Source organism: Equus caballus, chromosome 20 (genome assembly GCF_041296265.1).
Source record: "Equus caballus isolate H_3958 breed thoroughbred chromosome 20, TB-T2T, whole genome shotgun sequence".
NCBI classification, from domain to species: Eukaryota; Metazoa; Chordata; class Mammalia; order Perissodactyla; family Equidae; genus Equus; species Equus caballus.
The window spans coordinates 49,059,695-49,081,405 of record NC_091703.1 but is presented as its reverse complement, the minus strand read 5'-3'; the positions used below and the strand labels follow the sequence as shown (position 1 = coordinate 49,081,405).

Genomic DNA, 21,711 nt, shown 5'->3' with positions numbered 1-21,711 from the left:
GCACAGTGCATTGCACACAGCAGATGTTCTTGTTGAATGGAATAATTTAGTAAGTCTTTACTGTGGTTAAGCACTATGCATAGGAAGTTATGTGGATTTGTCCCCACAAACTTATTAATATCATCTACTCTGGTGGACTGTATAATCCTTCCTTGGGGAGGATTGAATTTATCTGCCTCATTGATAGAGGCTTGGCCATGTCTTGCTTTGGCCAGTGAAATCTGAGCCAAAGTAATATGTATCACATCTGAACAGAAGCTCTAAAAGCCAGCATGAGATCCTGGGTGTCCTTTTCTTTTTCCTCTCTGGGAAGAGTCAGGCACTATTCCAGGTTTCTCTGTTAGCTGGGGTCCCGGAGAGAGTGTGACACAGAGTGAGATGGAGCTGACTGCAACGAACACGCAGCATGATGGAGCTGCAAGTCACTGAGATGTTGCCGTTGTTTGTTTCCGTGGCATAACCTAATCTGTCCTGACGGATACACTCATCTATAGATGAAGACTAAGGATAAATGGTAATTGAAACAGGATTTGAATCCAGGCATTTTTACCTCAGAGCCAATTACATCTTAACCATATGCTAACCCCTGCCCAGCTTAATCAAGAAGACAAAAGAAAAAATCATCACCAATCATGTATATAATTATAAATGAGAAATTAGAAACAACCACACATTCTGAATATATTTAAAGCACTATTAAACAGCACCTTGCAAGACAATACGCAAATGTACTTGGGGACTTGGATGAGAAGATAATTTTCTAAGTAACAAAATAACCTCAGAGGATATAAAGATACAAAACAGAGCAACAACCACAAAAGAAATAGAGAAGATGATTAAAGATCTATCCACCCACCTCCCTGGCTCCTACACCTGAGGGCCGCTGCTGAAAATGTCAGGCCTAGATTGCTTCATGGATGAATTGTTTCAATCTGTAAGTAACAGATAATTCCAGTGCTATTTAAACTGTTCCAGAGCACCGAGAAATATACAAAGCTTTCAAATTATTTTTAGAAAGCCAAAGTAACATGTCCCAAAACTTTACAAAGATAACACTAAAAAAGAAACCTAACATTCAATCTCATTTAAGAATAAGGATGACAAATCTGAATTAAATACTAAAAATACATAATTCAGCAAGACATTAAAATACAGCAAGTGAAATTTGTTTTCAAAACTAAGCATAGCTCAGTACTTGATATATATTATGATGACACACTACACTAATACAGATCAAAGGAGGAAAAAAGTTCATCTCAATCAATGGCCAAAAGACATTTAATGAAGTTCAGTAATTAGTTCTGATTTGAAAACATGAACACATAACACATGGGAAAGCTATAGTAGATGGATACTTTCTTCACCAAACAATAATAAAAAAAATATTTCAGACCCTAAATCAGCATCAGGCTTAGGGTGAAAACACCGGAAACTTTAAAAGACAAGGTTTTGCACTCTCACCACTATTTTGAGACATTGTTTGCTGTGCACAGTTTATTACAGTTAGATAAAAGTATGAATGAGAGATGTAAATATTATATCAAGAAAACTAAGAAAGTAAATTGAAAAAACTATTAAAACGAGATCTCAAAAATGTATCTGTTTTTACAAAAGTAATAAGGACACACACAGAACTTCTGTTTCTTTCTAAAATGGAATAAGAGGGACTGAATTTACCTTCCTAACAGAAACAACCAAAAAATGATGAAATATATGAAACAATGGACATCAGACAGTGAAAGACAGTGATTCTTGAGAGATGGAAAACAAATGCTGTGAGTCCTGCAATTGCTCCAGCTTCCTGCCCTCAGAGGGCTTCCAGGCTGTGGTAGAGGGAGGGGAGTCAGGCAGAGCTCAGCTGACCACCTGAGTGAGGTTATTTTTGGAAAGAGAGACAATTCAGGGACTAGAAGAAAACTTTAAAAATCTATAATTAAAATCTTCAAGGAGTCAAGAGAAGTTACTGCATCCATAGAATAAGACCAACATCCTAGTGAAAGGAGTAGTTGAAGGCAAGAGAGAATTCTTGGAAGTCTAAAATATGAGCGAAGGAAACCAAAGGAAGGTTGGAAGATAAAGTTGGAGAAATCTCTTGGATATAGGACAAAAGACAAAGAAACAGCTTGCAAAGTGGAAAGAAAAAATAAGAAACTTGGAGGATCAATCTAGTAGATAGTAAGAATTCCAGAAATAAAAACCAAAAAAACTGAGAAGAGGGAGAAAAGTATTAAAATAATACAAGTGAACATCTCACAATGGAAGATTATGAGTTTTCTAATAGAAAGAATCCACTGAGGACTCAGTACAGTGAAAGAAAAGAAGATGCATACCAATGTGCTTCATCATCAATATCCATAGACTAAGAATAAAGAGAAAAATCCTAAAAGTTTCCAGGAGGAAAAATAGATCAGTCCCAGAAGAACAAGAATCAGAACGGTATTTGTCTTCTCAATGTGAAAATGGGAAGCAAAAAAGACAGTGAAGAAACATATCCACAGTTTTAAGGAACTTACTATTATTATTATTAATTATTATTATTATTATTCTGTGTGGAAGGGGAGCTGAATTCTATACCCAGCCAAACTAACAAAACAGAGGTAAGAGTAAAATAAGGATATATCTTAAGATTGGCAGTGTCTCAAAAAATTTATTTCTTGTAAACTCTTTCTCAAATGATACTGTAGGATGTGCATCTCAAAAACAAGGGATTAAACAAAGAAAGAGGAAAACATGGGACCAGAAATAAAGAGATGGAAGGGAAAGTCTCAGGAACATAGTGCAGTTGGGCTTCTCAGTGGAATTCTCAGTGGAAGAGAAGGGAGGGTGGCCCAGGGGAGATTTCTTTTGGAAAGAAAACTGAACGAATAGATTTTTCTGAGGGAAAAGACCACATGGAAATAGAGCCAGTGGGGTTCTAGAATTCTTTTGGAGCGCTTGATAGAAATTAGCATCAGTAAATTTATCTACTTAAATGTATTAGATAACTCTTGCTCTAAATTTTTTTCATTCTTTTAATATAGAATTAGTTATCAATAATTATACTTTTCCAATGTTAAAGGAAATTCTTCAAAATGGTAAAATTATCACTCTCACACAAATATAAAGTGAACACACATCAAAGATTTTACTTAAGCCATCAGTTAATAAGGAAATCAGTAAGATGTTGTAATCAGTTCAAAGGAGAATCCACAGAACAGACTTATAAATAGGCAATAAGTAATAGTAAAGTGAATTTCCTAATAAATGCAAGACGGGCCTTTTCCACTGGGGAGAAATCAACTGAATTTCCACCAGACATTATTCATTTGCATCTTTATTGACAAGATTCATTTGCATTACTATCAGTTTTCTACAACTTATAAAGTTGTAAAGTGGCTCAAAGACAATGAAAGGTACTGATCTTATAGAATCAGATAACTCTATGTCCAGGAGATGTGTAATATTTCATTGAAAGAATATCCAGTAATGTTTTTCCCATTTCCACATTTTTTACATTTTTTCCTTACATACTATTTAAATTTAAAAAGTTCTATTTTTGTTTAAAAGTAGAATGGAGGAAAATGTGTGTGCTATTAACCATATTAAAGGCATACATAGGTCTTTGGGTGACTGAGCAGAGTTGAGCTAGTAAATTTTCGAGCAGTTTATCCAAACAGCAGGCAGAGTTCTAAGAGGGGCAAAGTTTTGAAATATTCTTTAACACTCCTAAGCCTTTATGACTAGAAGCCTATTGTAATTAATCTTTATTGCATATTCTAAATGTATCTGCTAGGACTTTAAGGTCAAATATTTTAGTTTGTAGTGACATCCACATAGTAATAGCAGTGGTAATAAAAGGGAGAAGATGGGTGCCCAAAAGCTCAGGGGACAGAAACTAGCTGTTAGTCCACAAATCTTGTGTGTGAGACACAAACCCAAATACACTGCTCGGTACATTTAAGATGGGTATATAGCCAAATATTTGACTGTTACTGTGGAATGTTCTTCTTCTTCCACTAACGTCTCCCGTTCATCTGGCCTCCATAGGACCTGCCCGTGGAGACAAATAAGAATGCAGAGCTGGTGGAGAATCCTAAATGTACGGAGGAGAGTGTCTCTTAAAACCATCACTATTTTTGAGTAATAATGATCAAGAATGAGGGAAAATTTGTGTAAGACTTGGAAGAGGAGTCATTGTAACTCACCTCCAAGAAATGACCAAAGCTGATAGCAGTTATTAGACTAAATAGAAGAGTGGAGATAAGGAAGGGGGGTGACCACAGCAAGGCAAAACTTAATTTACTAACAACATTCTTCTTTGTGGAGTGCTAACTTCAATGGTAGAGAATGTCCTCCATTCCAGGTACATACAAAATGCCTATTTTCTAAACTACTCCCAGTAGTGGTTTTTCTTAAAGGACTCAAACTGGAAGATGTTCTACCCCTATACATTCAGAGTCCTTGTACATCCCCATTATTCCCCTCCTCTAAAGACAGTTTACAGAATTGACTTAAGGAGGAGGCTAAACAATGACATACGGTGAGTGTCCTTATTGGGGAGGGGTGTGTGTGTCTGTGTGTGTCTATACCCACCTGGAGGTCAGGGGAAGGGACTGAGCTTGTGTGAAGATCTCACCATGCGTCAAGCTCATTGCTGTGTATCTTATCCTGTGAGTGGGATTTTTATCCCAACTTCACAAATGAGGACACCTAGACTCTGCATTGAGCCCAACACAAGACAGTTGGTCATCCGATTCTGATCACAGACTCACTCTGTCTGCTGCACTGAACTGTGCTGCTGGGGGTATGGCTGTTGGTCTTGTGCAGGTCCGATTCCTGGCTGTGAATCCTCTTTTGGAGCTCTCCTCCCGGTTCCACATTTTGTTTTTCTATGTTATACATCCTTGTCCTCTAGCTAACCACCTTCTGAACCCTTTCTTGGCCCCATTCCCACCTTCCCTTTTGCATTGTCTGTGCCATTTGCAATATTATACTCAGGCACCCTCTGTCTGGGTAGCTTTAAATCCCTCCTAGAGTGGTCTTCTCTCTCCCCCGTCTTCTTGTGGTACCTAGAATTGACTCTACTTTTCATGGTCGGCATTTATGTCTTCTGCTACCTTTCCTACAGTTCAGGTCTCCCCTAGATCCTGAACTAGGCTATAGAACCCTGAGGGCAGGGATGGTGTCTGAAGCCTCTTTGAAAGTCTCTACTTGAATTATAGGAATGCACAGAGTGGGTGCTCAATAAATGCTTGTTAAACACATTCACGAGTGAAACCCTTTGTCAGCATTTACCTATCTCTCTCTCTCCATTGTAAATACAGAAATAACTGTACCTATTTCATCAGAATTCCTGCAAAAGGGGTAACTTCTGGTAAATAAAAATTTTCCAAGACGTGACTGAGTAATCAAGGTTTAATTCATTCCAACATTCCCAGGAACAGCTTGTTTTTCCACAGGGGTCTGCATTTTTGTTGTTATAGAAATATGTGGGGATTTCAGAGCTGGCTGAAGGGGGAAGTATTTTATTCAGAGGTGTGTGCGCTCCCCTTGTGAAGGAGGGACAAGGACCACCATCCTCAATCCTGCACAGGGCAGAGCTGTCACAACTGATAGCACCATGCTTCCTATGATTCTCCCCCCTCCTCCTTGCTTTCTCAGAACCACTGTTCTTCCTGCTGACAACCCTTGTTTCTCTCTATCCCTGCAAAGTGAGGCCATGTGGGGCTGGCCTGATCCCAGCACCCTTGCTACCCCTTTCCAGAGTGTTCCCAGAACAGGAGACTCACAGTCAGTCTTGTCTTTTCCTCGACGTGCCTCCAGTAATGACTGGCTTGGCTCTGTCACTTCCCGGGTATTTTCCCACAACAGAAATCTTCAGGGTAACTCTGTAAAACCCAGGTCGCCCTCTAGAACCGAGACGATCCACTTCATTAACTTCCATGACGTTCCCATGATTTCCAATGGATTTCTTTCCAAAACACCACTTACAAGACACGTAGCTGCCTACCAGTTTTTAAAAAATTTTCGTCTGTTTGGTTCCAGGAATCGGATTTCCTCATAAAACTCATTGCCCAACTTCATGTCTAAATGATGTAAGATGAAGCTTTTCAGTCTAACATGATGGGCTTTAAGAGAATAGGTCCCAGTTTTCTGTGCAAAGGGTCTGAGACACCTGCTCCAAACAGCTTTTCTGGCTCCCACAGAATGGGAAATTAGTGACTGAACCTCAGGGCCCACTCCTCTGGGCTCAGCTCTCCCCACCAACAGCTTTGTAAATTAGGCAGAGTCATTTGCATTGTTATAGTCTCAAACCATTCATAGAAACATCTCATTTTGCCTTTTAAAAGCCAAGTAATAATGTTAGAATAACTTGGCAGTGAAGTGACATTCAGCTGTCTGATTTAAATAAGGCGAGTAGGAAAGCCATTAGTCTCATATCCATCTTTGGGGGGGAGAGTGCATCTTTAAGAAATTATGGGAGAGAATATTCCATTTAGGAATCACTCAAGTTTCTTTCTGACATGTCATGGTTAATACCAATTCTCCATTCTCCTTTCTCTTTATGCTATCCTCAAAATTCTTCCTGGCTGGGAAGCCAACTTTAATCTTCTGCTTTGTTTCAAGGCCTGTGTTAGATTAACTTCTTTTTCTTTCACTTGGGAATAACCGATTAGCAAACAGAAATTAAATTTAAAAAAGAAAGTTCTCTCTACAGTGGATATTCTCAAACCCACTAGACCTTGCAGGCAATACGAACGGGGTCTCCTGTAAAACCTTCACTTCACGCTATGTTCTGGTTGCCAAAAAGGCAAAACGCGTTTTGGACTACATGTTGAAGACAAGATCCCGGTGCTATAAATCTACCCTTCTGTCCCTGCAGGGTGAGATTTCAGTCTTCTTGAAGTCCAGGGTCTTGGAAAGAGGACAGGAAATTTTCACAGTTCCAAGGACAAAGGCATTTGATAGGAAATACTTCTGATAATTGTAGAATTCAGGACTAGAAGAGTCCAAGTACATCATTGAACTCCTTCCTTTTAAAGTTTAAGAAAATGAGATGCAAAGTTAATTATTGGTGAAGCCCTCAGGTTTATGCAGGTCTGATTAGGTTTCCTTCTGAATACTTTCTGTCCCCTGAATACAGGCACTGGGATGTATGATCCGGTTTCCTCCAGCCTGTTCTGAATTTCAGTTACAGTCATGAACCGCTTAATGGGGATGCGTTCTGAGAAACGCATCATTAGGTGATTTCGTCGTTGTGCGAACAGCATAGAGTGTACTTACACAAACCTAGATGGTATAGCCTACTGCACACCTAGGCCACACGGTGCTAGCCTTAGGGGGCCACCGTCACATATGCGTCCATTGTGAATGGAAACCTCGTTGAGCGGCGCATGACTGTAACTGCTTCTTCTTACAGGACGTTCCCTCAAGTGTTGCCCAAGACCACGGTTCATTCCTTTCTGCCCTCTGTTTTCTTCTATCTTTGCTCCTATCTTTTACTTTCTTTCTCTGATTGCTTTTACTTATTAAACGCACTGATATTTTATTCAGGCAAAGGCCCAAATAAAAAGCAAGGTAATAGATTTAAGGGTCGTGATAAAGATGCTGCTGCTGATAATGATAGCCATACCTTGCATTCCCATTGTTCTTTCGACCACGCAAAACTCCTTCAATTTCATTTTTTTCTCATCCCATCATTACAACCCTGGGAGATGAGTTAGGTCGATATCATTTTGCCATCTTATGTGGAAATCAAGGCTTGGGTAAGTTGACTGATGTACTTAAGGACCCCACACTGCAGGAAAGGAGATGAAATCAGGGCTCAAAGTCATGCTTTAGGCCTCTGAGTCCAGGACCATCCTGCTTCTCTGGAGTACAGTCAGATCACAGGCTGCACCAAAAGATCTCTCTCTGCCAAGTAGTGTAAGGTGATTAAACGATCGCAACGGTTTTGGATACACATAAGGGAAAAGGAATGTTGATAGGTCAGTAAAACATGGGAATAGTTCCTAAAGGAGACTGTGGAATATCTCCCTTGACAGAGGGTTTACCAGAAGCAGCAGTTTCCTAATTATTCCTTGAAGCATTCCAATGTGTGCTTCCCGAGGACACTCTGGCAAAATGTATCAAACACATTAAAGACATTTGACATCAAACTAAAAAGGATCTTTTCGAATACTCTGTCTTCTCAGACAAGAGAAACAAAAGAAAAAATAAGCAAGTTGGAGTTGATCAGACTAAAGAGCTTCAGCAAGGAAAAGAAACTAGAATCGAGACGAAGAGACAACCCACCAACTGGAAGAAAATACTTGCAAGTCACATATCTGATAAGGGGTTAATCTCCATAATAGATAAGGAACACACATAACTGAATAATAAAACAATAAACAACCCAATAAAAAAATGGGCAGAGGATATGAACAGACCTTTTTCCAAAGAAGATACACAGATGGCCAATAAACACAGGAAAAGATGTTCAACATCACTTATCATCAGGGATTTGAATCATCACAAATGAAAACTACACTACACCACCTTACACCTTTAAACTGGCTATAAACATTAAGGCTAAAAACAACAAATGTTGGAGAGGGTGTGGAGAAAAGGGAACCCTCATACACCGCTGGTGAGAATGCAAACTGGTGCAGCCACTATGGAAAACAGTATGGAGATTCCTCAAAAAACTAAAAGTAGAACCACCATATGACCCAGCTATCCCACTACAGGGTATCGACCCAAACAACTTGAAACCAACAATCCAAAGTAACATATGCACCCCCATGTTCATTGCAACACTATTCACAATAGCTGAGACAGGGAAACAATCCAAGTGCCCAACGACTGATAATTGGATAAAGAAGATGTGGTGTATATATATACAATGGAACACTACTCAGCCATAAAAAAGTCAAATTCATCCCATTTGCAATAACATGGAAGGACTTGGAGGGAATTATGCTAAGCGAAATAAGCCAGACTGAGAAAGACAAACACCAGATGATTTCACTCATATGTGGAATATAAACAAATACAAGGACAAAGAAAACATTTCAGCAGTTACCAGGGGAAGGGGGGTGGGGGGTGGGCACAGGGGCTGAAGGGGAGCACTTATGTGGTGACAGACAAGAAATAACGTACAACTGAAATCTCGCATCAATGTAAACTAGTATGAACTCAATACAAAGAAAAAAAAACATTAAAGACATTACTAAACTCAAATTACTCAGTGTCTTCAATGCCAGTTTCTTCGTCTGTAAATAATAGGGTTTTGGGAAGGATTAAATAATCTAAGTACCCTGACACAGAGTGCATTCAATCAATAGTGTCGATGTTTAATGATGATAATATTTTCACTTATATAAGGAAATAACGAGCAGAAAGATTTAATGATAAAGACATTCTTAGCTGTGTTTTATAACTAATAGTGAAAAGTTGGAAAACCTAATGTGCAGCAGAAGCGAAGTGGCAGGACACGGTCTGCTGGGACATCTAGGTGCCAGACTATTAGACAGTGATTTAAAAGCTATAAAATACGTTATTATGTGGTAAAATTTTGGCAATTTATTGTATTTTAAAAAGCAAGTTATAAAACATTAAGGACAGTGTGATGCTTTTTGTTAAAATACATATATGAGAGATATAGACATAGATAAAAATCTGAATGGGTTTATATTACTCTGTTAACAGTAATTGACTGGGGACAAAATTATGAATGCTCTTAATTTTCTTATTTTTGCTTAGCTGTTTTAATTTTTTTCCCAACAATGAAAAGGTAGTTCATGTGAAAAAAATTATATTTATTTTTTAAATTTCAAGCTTTCTTGCCTCTCCTCCTCTTCCCCAGTTTATCAGATCTGTTGCTGCAGGGACTAGAAACAGACAACATTCCCTAAACCTTCAGTTTACAAGTGTTTTTTGAGTATCCACGCCAGGCCAGGCACTCTTCCAGACACTGGCTGTAGAGGAAAACAAGATGGACAAGGCTGCCCTCAAGTACCTTACATTTTCAGAGGGAAGACCCCAAATAAACGCATAAAAAGGGGGACGAGACTCCACATTCAGATGAGGTGGGTCTTTCTGGGGGAGCTACCCTTTCCGGCAAGAGTCACTCCCTTCTCCTCGAAGCACCCTGCAGTCTGAGGTTCAACGTCATTTATTTGGATAAAGGCTGCTTATCTCTTGTTAAAGTGCACGATCTCCTTCGGGTAACAGGCTGTGTCAATATTGGTAATTTATACCTTTGTATGAGTCATTTCCTGAGAACAGATTATCTGATCTTAACGGGAAAAGGTGAGGGAGTGAAAGTGCACTGAAGGGACGTGGGTGGTGAAGGAATCGGACTTCCCAGCCTCGCAGCCTTCAGCAGTGGAGGACCAGAAGATTGGGTGGGTGGGTGGAGCCTGGGTGTGGAGTAGACGCTGCTGTGGAGAATGCGCATGCGCGTGAGGTCCAACCTCTTGCCCCTTTGAGATTTCCATGAACTGATCTTGTTTCTAGGAGCTTGCCCATAGATCTGAAAACAAATGTCACCTTCCCTTCTCTTTTTCTCTCGCATTGCTTACCCTTCTATTCTTCAGAAGTGAATTCATTTTTTAAGTGAAGTTTAAATGTTATCTATGCTATAAAGCTTCATTCTCTGGATTCCTGACACCACTTTATCACATGACATTTCTCCATGTTTCTCCAATGCAACGGTTCATTTTTACATTGTGCTGTACTTATATAAGTAGGCTCTCCACTTCTCTTACAAAAATAGATGATCATTAAGGACAGGGTATATGTCTGTGGATTGTGTGTGGTTCAACAACAAAGTTCAGCAGACACAAAAATAAGCACACTCCTCGTGGTGGCATAGTTCGGGGTACGTATCAGGTGTTTGATGAGTATTTACTGGATGAATTGATTGAATGAACAAGTGAATGTAAAATTTGCCACAGATGGGTGCCACTCAGTTATCCACGCTGGGATTTGGAAATAGCAAGTTGCCATGGCAACTGCCAGATTGCAGCCCCTGCCATTGTTGTGCTCCATTCCCGCCCTCACCTCTGGGCCACAATATTTGGAAAGATGCGACGCCTGGATCTGAAAGTATTAGAGCCCCAGGGCTGGTATTGAGCCAAACGGTGAAAGAGAGGATCTAGCTGCCAATCTGACTGGCTTGGTAGGGCCAACAGTGGGGTAACTGTGAGATAATCTTGTAGAAATCAACAGGATCTTTGATTTTTCTGAGGGAAAGGGAGAGCCAGGAGAGAGAGAAATGAGCTTGAGTGGCAAGAAATTTCAAATACCAACTAGGTGTTTAACAACGGAGTTGAATTTCACGCGTTTCCGTTGAATGCCTGGTGGCAGTCTTCTCCCTAGCCAGACTCAATAGTCTCTTAAGGCTCTTGAACTCCAGCAAGGAGAGAGACTTGAAATGCTGGCGCGTATATTTACAGGTCATTGGAGAACTGAGAGCAATCACAGTCATTCCTGGAGTGTGTATCCCTCCCTCCCATAACCTGGATAAACTTCACCCAGCAGCTGAGTGTTCTAATCCCAACGTCACACTAACCATATCGATGCCCTTGACTGTCTCCCTAGCAACTTGACAGCGTGGAGAGCAGGATGGGGAGGCTGCAAAGAGAGCAGCAGTAAATGAAATGAATTATAGCAAGGTGTGTGGCTGGCAGAATTGGCCCAGTAGAGGGTGGAGGGGCATGACCTTACATGGGCTTTTTTTGTGTTTCTCATCTTCGCTCTCATACCCTTGGCTGTGTTGGTTCTCACATCTGCATTACTCACCGGGTTGAGCATGGATTACTCCCAGTTTTTAGAAAGATAGTTCAAAGAAGATTGAAGAGTGAAGAGTGACCTTTCCTAAATAGTGAGGTTTGACCCAAATTATTTTTAGATAGTTTGCATTTTCATTCTCTTATTGTTATGTCCAGTATTCCATTGGTACCAGTGGTGCCACTGCACCAGGCAATGCTCACAGAGAAAGTGCTGTTTGTTACATTTTAAAAGGTCCAGTCTTTTTTTTTTGTTAATTAAATTTAGTTTTGTTTTTATTGCGGTAACATTGGTTTATAACATTATAGAAATTTCAGGTATACAGCATTATCTTTTGATTCCTGTGTGGATTACATCATGTTCACCACCCAAAAATTAATTACAATCCATCACCACACACGTGTGCCTAATAACCCCTTTCATCCTTCTATCTCCCCTGTTCCCCTCTGGTAACCACCAATCAATCTCTGTCTCTATGTGATTGTTTGTTGTTATTTTTATCTTCTACTATGGTGAGATCATAAGGTATTTGACTTTCTCCCTCTGACTTATTTCACTTAGCATAATACCCTCAAGATCCATCCATGTTGTCACAAATGGATGGATTTCATCGTTTCTTATGGCTGAGTAGTATTCCATAGTGTATATATACCACACCTTCTTTATCCATTTGTCGCTTTATGGGTACCTAGGTTGCTTCCAAGTCTTGGCTATTGTGAATAAGGCTATGATGAACATAGGGGTGCATGTATCTTTATGCATTCGTGTTTTCTTGTTCTTTGGATAAATACCCAGCAGTGGAATAGCTGTATCGTATGGTAGTTCTATTCTTAACTTTTTTGAAGAATTTCCATACTGTTTTCCATAGCATCTGCACCAGTTTGCACTCCCACTAGCAGTGTATGAGAGTTCCCTTATCTCCACAACCTCTCCAACATTTGTTGTTTCCTGTCTTCCTAATTATAGCCATTCTGACAGCAGTGAGGTGATATCTCATTGTAGTTTTGATTTGCATTTCCCTGATAGTTAATGATGTTGAACATCCTTTCATATGCCTGTTGGCCATCTGTATATCTTCTTTGGAGAAATGTCTTTTCAGATATTTTGCCCATTTTCTAATTGGGTTGTTAGTTTTTTGTTGTTGAGATGTGTGAGTTCTTGATATATTTTGGATATTAACCCCTTATCAGATATATGGTTTGCAAATATCTTCTCTCAATTGTTAGGTTGTCTTTTCATTTTGTTGATGGTTTCCTTTGCTGTGCAGAAGCTTTTTAGTTTGTTGTAGTCCCATTTGCTTATTTTTTCTATTGTTTCCCTTGCACAGTCAGACATGGTACTTGAAAATACGCTGCTAACACTGATGTTAGAGAGCGTACTGCCAATGTTTTCTGCTACAAGTTTCAGAGTTTCAGGTCTTACATTCAAGTCTTTGATCAATTTTGAGTTAATTTTTGTGTATGGTGCAAGATAATCGTCTAATTTCATTCTTTTACATGTGCCCATCCAGGATTCCCAACACCACTTATTGAAGAAATTTTCCATTCTCCGTTGTGTGTTCTTGGCTCCCTTGTCAAAAATTAGCTGTCCATAAATGTGTGGGTTTATTTCTGGGCTCTTGATTCTGTCCCATAGAGCTGTGTATCTGTTTTTGTACCAGAACCACGCTGTTTTGGTTACTATGGCTTTGTAGTATATTTTGAAATCCGGGAGTATGATACCTCCAGCTTTGTTCTTTTTTTCTCAGGGTTCCTTTGGCTATTCAGGGTCTTTTGTTGTTCCATATAAATTTTAGGATTCTTTGTTCTATTTCTGTGAAAAGTATTGTTGGTACTTTGATAGGGATTGCATTGAATCTGTAGATTGCTTTAGGAAGTATGGACATTTTAACTATGTTAATTCTTCCATTCGAAGAGCGCAGGATATCTTTCCATTTCTTTGTGTCTTCTTCAAGTTCTTTTAACAACGTTTTATAGTTTTCAGTGTACAGAACTTTCACCTCTTTGGTTAAGTTTATTTGGAGGTATTTTATTCTTTTTGTTGCAATTGTAAATGGGATTGTATTCTTAATTTCTCTTTCTGATACTTTGTTGTTAGTGTATAGAAACCACTGATTTTTGTATGTTGATTTTGTATCCTGCAACTTTACTGTCTTCATTTATTATTTCTAAAAGATTTTTGGTGGATTCTTTAGGGTTTTCTATATATAAAATCATGTCATCTGAAAATAGTGACAGTTTCACTTCTTCCTTTCCAATTTGGATCCTTTTTATTTCCTTTCCTTGCCTGATTGCTTTGGCTAGGACTTCCAATACTATGTTAAATAAGAGTGGTGAAAATGGACATTCTTGCCTGGTTGCTGTTCTTAGAGGAATAGCTTTCAGTTTTTCTCCATTGAGAATGACGTTGGCTGTGGGTTTGTCATATATGGCCTTTTGTATTCAGAGTTTTTATATAAATGGATGCTGTATCTTGTCAAATGCTTTCTCTGCATCTATTGAGATGATCGTGTGATTTTTAGTCTTCATTTGTTATTGTGGTGTATCACATTGATTGATTTGCAGATATTGAACCATTCCTTCATCCCTGGTATAAATCCCACTTGATCATGGTGTATGACCTTTTTAACCTATTGTCGTTTTTGATTTGCTAGTATTTTGTTGAGGATTTTTACATCGATGTTCATCAGTGATATTAGCCTGTAATTTTCTTTTTTTGTGATGTCCTCTGATTTTGGTATCAGGGTAATGTTGACTTCATAGAATGAATTAGGAAGCTTACTCTCCTCTTCAATTTTTTGAAAGAGTTTGAGAAGGATAGGGATTAAGTTTTCTTTGAATGTTTGGTAGAATTCACTAGAGAAGCTGTCTGGTCCTGGACTTTTATTTTGGGGGAAGTTTTTGATTAGTGTTTTAATCTCCTTACTGGTGGTTGATCTATTCAAATTCTCTATTTCTTCTTGATTCAGTTTTGTAAGGTTGTATAATACTAAAAATTCATCCATTTCTTCTAGATTATGCAATTTATTGGTGTATGACTTTTTGTAGTATTCTCTTATAATCTTTTGTATTTCTGAGGTGTCTGTTGTAATTTTTCCTTTTTTGTTTCTTTGAGCCTTCTCTCTTTTTTTCTTAGTGAGTCTAGCTAAAGGTTTGCCAATTTTGTTTATCTTTTCAAAGAACCAGCTCTTGGTTTCACTGATTTTTTTCTTTTTTCTTTTTTTGGTTTCTATTTCATTTATTTCTGCTCTGATTTTTATTATTTCCTTCCTTCTATTGATTTTTGGCTTTTTTTGTTCTTCTTTTTCCAGTTCCTTCAGGTGCACTGTTAGATTGTTTATTTGAGATTTTTTGTTGTTGAGGTGGGCCTATATTGCTATAAACTTCTTAGAACTGCTTTTGCTGTATTCCATAAATTTTGACGTGTCATATTTTCATTTTCATTTGTCTGCAGGTATTTTTTGATTTCTCCTTTGATTTCTTCATTGACCCAATTGTTGTTCAGTAGCATTTTGTTTAATCTCCACATATTTGTGGCTTTTCTCATTTTCTTCCTGTAGTTGATTTCTAGTTTCATAGCATCATGATCAGAAGAGATGCTTGGTATTATTTCAATCTTCTTATTTTTATTGAGACTTGTTTTGTGGCCTAATATGTGATCTATCCTGGAGAATGTTCCATGTGCATTTGAAAAGAATGTGTATTATGCGGTTGTTGGATGAAATGTTCTGTATATATCTACTAAGTCCATCTGGTCTAATGTGTTATTTAAGGCCAATGTTTCCTTATTGATCTTCTGTTTGGATGATCTATCCATTGGTGTAAGTGGAGTGTTAAAGTCCCCTACTATTGTTATGTTACTATCTATTTCTTCTTTTATGTCTGTTAATAATTACTTTATATATTTAGGTGCTGTTATGTTGGGTGCATAGGTATTTACAAGTGTTATATCCTCTTGTTGCATTGTTCCCTTTATTGTTATGTAGTGCCCTTCTTTGTCTCTTGTTACAGTTTTTGTTTTAAAGTCTATTTTATCTGATATAAGTATCGCTACCCTAGCTTTCTTTTCATTGCCATTTGCCTGGAATATCTCTTTCCATCCCTTCACTTTCAGTTTGTGAGTGTCTTTAGGTCTGAAGTGTGTCTCTTGTATTCAGCATATATGTGAGTCTTGTTTTTTTATCCACTTGGCCATCCTATGCCTTTTGATTGGAGCCTTCAGTCCATTGACATTTAAAGTAGCTATTTGTAAGTATGTACTTATTGCCATGTTGTAACATTTTTTCTGAGTGTTTTAGTAGTTCTCTGTTCCTTTCTTCTTCTCTTGCTCTCTTCCTTTGTGGTTTTATGGGTTTTTAGTATTATGTTTGAGTTCCTTTCTCTTAATTTTTTGTTCATTTATTATTGGTTTCTGGTTTGTGATAACCATGAAGTTCATATATAATAACCTACGTATATAGCAATCTATATTAAGTTGATGGTCTCTTTAGTTTGGCCTCTTTCTAAAAGCTGTACTCTTTTACTCCCCTCTTCCCACATGTCATGTTTTTGATATCATATCTAACCTCTTTTTTGTGTGTGTGTATCCATTACCCTCATCACTGAAACAGGTAATTTTAGTACTCTTGTCTTTTGACTTTCATATTAGCTTCATAGGTGGTTGATTTGCTACATTTACTGTATTTGTGCCTTTACCAGTGATTTTAGTGCCTTTCTTTAAAAAAATTTTTTTCTCATTCCTATTTGTGGTCTTCTCTTTCCCACTTAAATAAGTCCCTTTAGTATTTCTTTGAAAACTGGTTTCTTGGTGATAAACTCCTTTAATTTTAGCTTGTCTGGGAAACTTTCTCTCTCCTTCCATTCTGAATGATAACCTTGCTGGGTAGAGTATTTTTGGCTGTAACTTTAAATATATCATGCCACTCCCTTCCAGCCTGTAAGGTTTCTGCTGAGAAGTCAGCTGATAGCCTTATGGGATTTCCTTTCTGTGTAACTTGTTGCCTTTCTCTTGAGGCTTTTAGGATTCTCTCTTTATCTTTAATTCTTGACATTTTAATTATAATGTGTCTTGGTGTGGGCCTCTTTGGGTTTATCTTGTTTGGTGCTCTCTGTGCTTCCTGTACCTGGATGTCTGTTTCCTTCCTTAGGTTAGGAAACTTTTCCGCTATTATTCCTTCAAATAAGTTCTCTGCCCCTTTGTCTCTCTTCTCTTTCTGGGATACCTATACTATCAATGTTAGTGCACTTGATGCTGTCCCAGAGATCCCTTAGACTATTCTCATTCTTTTTAATTCTTTTTTCTTTTATCTGTTCACCTTGGGTGATTTCCTCTAGTCTTTCATCCAGCTCGCTGATCCATTCTTCTGTATCATCTACTCTGCTATTGAGTCCCTCTAGTGAATTTTTCATTTCCAGTATTATATTCTTCATTTCTGATTGGTTCTCTTTTACATTTTCTAATTCTTTGTTGCAGTTCTCACTGAGTTCATCGTTCTTCTCCCAAGATCAGTGAGCATCCATATGACTTTTTGTTTGTACTCTTTGTGAGGTAGATTATTTATTTCTGTTTCATTTAGTTCTTTTTCTGGGATTTTGTCCTGTTTGCCCACTTTAAACATATTCCTTTGCCTCCTCATTTTGCTTCTTCCTCTGTGCTTATATCTATGTATTAGATGGGTCAGCTATGTCTCCTGATCTTGCAGAGGTGACCTTATGTAAGAGATGCCTTATGAGGCCCAGTGGTGTGCTCTCCTCTCCTCACCAGTTTCAAATGTTCCAGGAGTGACCCCTCTGTGAGCTATGTGTGTCCTTCTGTTGGGACAGGATTGATCTTGCTGCAGGTGCCCAGGGAGGCTGGGCTGTCCCCCTGGCCAACTGATTGTATTGCTCAGCTGCATGTGGCTGCTATGGACCCTTCGTCATTTTATCAGGCATGGGGAGCCCCCAGTGCAGTTGGCTGCAAGTTCTAATAGTGCATTCCTGTTGCAGTTTTTCTTTTAAGTGAGTAGGCCCCCAGCATGGTTGGTTGCTAGGCTCAGGGGCTTACAATTGCTGTAGGCCTACAGCCTGCAAGGCTGTTGTTAGCTCTCTCAGGATTTCAGCTGAGTGGGGCTGGCCCCAGGCACAAAATCACCCAGTTGTTTTAGGCTTTGGAAAGTGGGCCTGACCCTCTATGTGGCTGTTTAAGAAGCACAAGTCTTCTGCAGCTGACAAGTCCAACCACCCACAGGGCCACATACACTGTCAACACAGTCCTGCCCTGTGCGTGCATCCTGACTCCCTGAAGCAGACCCAGTCACCTCACCGCAGAGCCCTCACACACTCCACCAATGCTCCACACACTCCACCCACTCTTTGTGCACACCCTGCCCACAGAGGTGGACCCACTTGCCTGGCTGCAGAGGATCCAGGAACCCAGCCTATGCAGTCCCACAAGTTGCCTGAGATCTTGCTGTTGTGTGGGGCCAGTCCTGAGGAGGGCTGCCTGCCCTGGCTGAGCTCAACTAATTCAGTGCTCTAGTGGATGGGGCAGACCCTGGGTTAACAGTTCAGGGGAAGATCTCCAATGATCATCTACCAGGGTCTGTGTCAGCATGCCTGTACTAGGTCACAATAATCACTGCTGCCAATGTCGCCGTCCCTGGAGAGGGCTCACCTCTCACTGAGATGCACCCAGAGCCTATCAGGTGAGTCCCTTTTCATCAAAGACTATGCACCTTTCCTTCTGGGGATTTTAGGTTTCTTTACAAAATGGGTGAACTTGTGAGTGGGGCCTTTAAGACCTGGCTTTCCCCCTTTATGTCCTACAGGTTTTCTGGGGGTATTCCTCATTGTTGTTAGTGGCCAGCAAAGCTAGGTATTATGAGACTCGTCTCAGTTGTGCTGAGTCCAAAGGATGCTTATAGCAGTAACGTTCCCCTGCTCTGGTCCCTCACTCCTCCAGGAAAGGCTGTGTACCTTAGGATTGCTCCTGGCCAGCTGTGAAGCACCGTGGCCCATGAAGCTGGCTTTTTCCTCTCCAGAAAGGAATTTCTGCCTCTTCCATCTCAGTCAGGACTGTCCCTTGTTGCAGGGGTTCTTTTATCCGGTTTTCAGTTCTCTCTCAGGGGTAATTGTTCCCAGCATAGTTGTAAATTGGTTGTGTCTGTGGGAGGATGTGAGTCCAGAGTCTGCCTGCCCTGCCATCTTGACACTTCCCAGTCTTAATATATGATATAGTTGAGGCATCCGGTCCCACTTTCTATGATTTCCTCATTCTACTCCACATGTTCTATTCCACGTCTTTGTCAAGATCCTTTTTTGTTGTAGTTGTTTAGTTCCCCATCATGAGGGAATAAATCATAGAACACACACCTATGGAGAATCATGTAATAATTTTCAACAATTATGCAAAAATAACTATCCTTAATTGTTCAACATTTATGGTGCACGAACTGTGTTCCAGGCACTGATCTAGGCCTTTGTATACTGAACAAACAGATGAAAACTTCTGCATACATTCTAGCTGGGAGAGAAACAATAACTACTAAATTCTGTACATGAAGAAAATTACATACTATGGTACAAGGTGACAATTGCTGTACACAAAATAAAGTGGAGGTGGGGGGAGGTGGAGTAGGGCAGAGCATTTTAATTGTAACACAGGGTTTGCAGGATGGACCTCACTGGGAAGGCAATATTTGATGAAATGGCTGAAAGAAATGAGGGACAGAGTCATTTTGAAATCTGTGCAAGGGCATTCTGAACAGAGGAGAGCAGCTGTGACAGAGGCCTTTGGTTGGGAGCAGTGTGGCCAGTGCCTTTGAAGAACATGAGCAGGGGGCTGGGGCTCAGGCTAGAGCAGATGAGGGGCTCAGAGGAGGCAATGGGCCAGGGCTTGTGGGGTAGGGTAAGGGCTTCGACTTTGAGGCAAATGGGACTGTTTAGAGGATTTAGGCAGAGAAGGAATGTGCATCTTTTGCTTAAAAAAAAATCCTAAAGAGGGGGCTGGCCCCAATGCCTAGTGGTTAAGTTCAGTGCGCTCCGCTTTGGTGGCGTGGGTTTGGTTTCCAGGCATGGACCTATACCACTTGTTGGTGGCCATGCTGTGGCAGTGACCCACATACAAAATAGAAGAACATTGGCACAGATGCTTTAGCTCAGTGCAACTCTTCCTCAGGGAAAAAAAAAAAAAATCCTAAAGAGAATAGGAAGACCACTTAGGAGGGTGCTATAATAATCCAGGCTAGAGATGCTGCTGCTCAGACCTGGGTGGTGACCGTGGAGAGGGTGAGTGGTCAGATTCTGGATGTATTATGAAAGCATTGCTAATAGGATTTCCTAATGGGTTGGATGTGGAGTTAAAAAAAAATCACCATGTGATTTGCATGTGTATGCTTGCTCGGTTATACGGAAGCACAGTAGATGGAATACGTACCAAACTGTTAATAAGTTCCCTGGAGGGCAGGGCAGGATGACAGGTGGAGTGTTCTGGCTTTATACGTGATGTTTCAATGTTGTTTGGCCTATTGCAAATCACACTGTTGCTTTTTGCAGTTTGAAAGCGAAACCAATAACTTGTTTGTGAACTGATCATCCCTGAGGCTCCTTTGACTTGCTGTCACCTGTGTGTAAAGGTAGGCGGGGCTCACTGAGCCATTTCTCCCTGGTCCGTTCCCCAATCCCAAAAGTGGGGCTTTGGCTGTCCATGGTGTTTTTTTCACCATTTGCCAAGGGCTTGGCATTGCTGGAAATGATGTGTACCCACATATGTTAAACACAAAGGGAGAGAAGAAAGTATCATCTGTGAACACTTTTGCTGTCTCTGGTGGCACTGGGGGTGACAGAGGAATGCCTCTAGCAATCTGGGTGGCTTTATGTCTGTGGCTACACAGGTGCTTCTTAATATCTGGTGTCATTAACACAGAAAAAAGACAGAAGCCTGATGTACCCCAGTTTCTAAGCCAAGGTCGGGGGAGGTGGACGGCCATATTTCTTCCCCTTGAAATTTCTTTCTTACTTCTTCTTTTCTCTCTTGCTTTTTATCTATTGCAGGTCTGATGAAGCAGAGATGACAGTGACCAGCTGCAGCTGTCCCCTGTGACTGCCCTGCACAGCCATTCCTGCTCGGCTCGCAGAATTATTATCATGTGGAAAGGAAGGAATGCTTTCCAAAGTGCAAGGGGTTATGCAGCCCTGGTTTACCCTATGCCATGCTGGGAGGGGGAGGCAGCGAGCGGCAGGTGCTCTCCACATTCTGCATAAAAATGTCTCCAATGTGCTTCAAAATGTTTGTCGCTCCCACAGAGAACCTGCAAATCCTCACCGCAGGGCCTTGCAGAGGAGGACACGGAAACGTGTGCTGAGGAGGACTTCCTCTCACCTGCGTTTCCCCAAAGCAATTCCAAAGCATGAAGGTCTTTGTCTTCTAAGCCAAGATGTCAGCTTTCTGCCTTTTTGCGTCAGATTTTGCTCCGTGTTCTGCTTACGCTGCTAAACGCCAACTTGAATGAAGTACTGAGCATCACTGCCCCACCAACCCAAGATTCTTCCGGACACGGTGGGCACTTTATACCCGGGGACAGTTCTGACTCCCCTTGTCAGGTGTTGCTGGTCTCCATCGCATTTGCCAAAGCCTCGCAGGTACCACTCTGTCACCGTCAAATGTCCCGTCGCTTGGCTGAGGTGTTCCCCACCCAGGTCCCATCTGGCACGCTGGTATGTGTCGCTCTCCATCTTTTTCTCAGGTAATAGAAGCTCAGTTTGTGATGAGTTAAAACACTTCCTTCTACGATTGTAAATGATTTCGATTTACATTTGTGTGCCTTCTCAACAGACCTTCCAGTTACGGGGTCTGAGGCAAGCGTGCTGGAAGTCCTCAGAGCTGTGCGTCTTCAGACTTGAGTTTTGAAACTTGAGACCTCACACACGCTGGCTTTGCTCGCCCTTAGTCGCCTATCAAACCTATAGCAATGCGCTG

At 40.3% G+C, this 21,711-nt stretch overlaps 1 long non-coding RNA gene across 1 annotated transcript; it reads left to right on the top strand.

The window, feature by feature from the left end:
* The first annotated feature begins 11,559 nt into the window (after positions 1–11,559).
* On the top strand, positions 11,560–21,478 carry LOC138919544 (uncharacterized). The gene is made up of 3 exons (XR_011429781.1): positions 11,560–11,639; positions 20,289–20,368; positions 20,787–21,478. It is a non-coding gene; the product is annotated as an uncharacterized lncRNA (long non-coding RNA).
* The last annotated feature ends 233 nt before the right edge of the window (positions 21,479–21,711 follow it).